Below are 1,188 nucleotides of genomic sequence, written 5' to 3'. Positions count from 1 at the left end.
TTTCTTCAGTGATGTCTTGGTTATTTAGTAACGTATTGTTTAGCCTCCATATGTTTGTGTTTTTTACATTTTTTCCCCTATAATTGATTGCTAATCTCATAGTGTTGTGGTCAGAAAAGATGCTTGAAATGATTTCAGTTTTCTTAAATTTACTGAGACTTGATTTGTGACCTACTATGTGATCTATCCTAGAGAATGTTCCACGTGCACTTGAGAAGAAATTGTAATCTGCTGTTTTTGGATGGAATGTCCTATAAATATCAATTAAATCTATCTGGTGTATTGTGTCATTTAAAGCTTGTGTTTTATTAATTTTCTGTCTGGATGATCTGTCCATTGGTGTAAGTAAGGTTTGTTTTTCTTTCTCTAGTTCCTTTAGGTGTAAGGTTAGATTGTTTGAGATTTTTCTTGTTTCTTGAGGTAGGCTTGTATAGCCATAAACTTCCCTCTTAGAACTGCCTTTGCTGCATCCCATAGGTTTTGGATCAGCGTGTTTTCATTGTAACTTGTCTGTAGGTATTTTTTGATTTCCTCTTTGATTTCTTCAGTGATGTCTTGGTTATTTAGTTTATATCTTCTTCTTGGATTGATCCCTTGATCATTATGTAGTGTCTTTCCTTGTCTCTTGTAACATTCTTTATTTTAAAGTCGATTTTATCTGATATGAGTGTTGCTACTCCAGCTTTCTTTTGATTTCCATTTGCATGGAATATCTTTTTCCATCCCCTCACTTTTAGTCTGTATGTGTCCTAGTTCTGAAGTGGATCTCCTGTAGACAGGGTATATATGGGTCTTGTTTTTGTATCCTTTCAGCAAGCCTGTGTCTTTTGGTTGGAGCATTTAATCCACTCACATTTAAGGTAATTATCAATATGTATCTTCCTATTACCATGTATTAATTGTTATGGGTTTGTTTTTGTAGGTCCTCTTCTTCTCTTGTGTTTCCCACTTAGAGAAGTTCCTTTAGCATTTGTTGTAGAGCTGGTTTGGTGGTGCTGAATTCTCTTAGCTTTTGCTTGTCTGTAAAGCTTTTGATTTCTCCATCGAATCTCAATGAGATCCTTGCCGGGTAGAGTAATCTTGGTTGTAGGTTCTTCCCTTTCATCACTTTAAGTATACAATGCCACTCCCTTCGGGCTTGTAGAGTTTCTGCTGAGAAATCAGCTGTTAACCTTATGGGAGTTCCCT

The sequence above is a fragment of the Physeter macrocephalus genome, chromosome 2 (genome assembly GCF_002837175.3).
Source record: "Physeter macrocephalus isolate SW-GA chromosome 2, ASM283717v5, whole genome shotgun sequence".
In the NCBI taxonomy this organism is placed as follows: Eukaryota; Metazoa; Chordata; class Mammalia; order Artiodactyla; family Physeteridae; genus Physeter; species Physeter macrocephalus.
Note: the sequence above shows the minus strand (reverse complement) of the source record.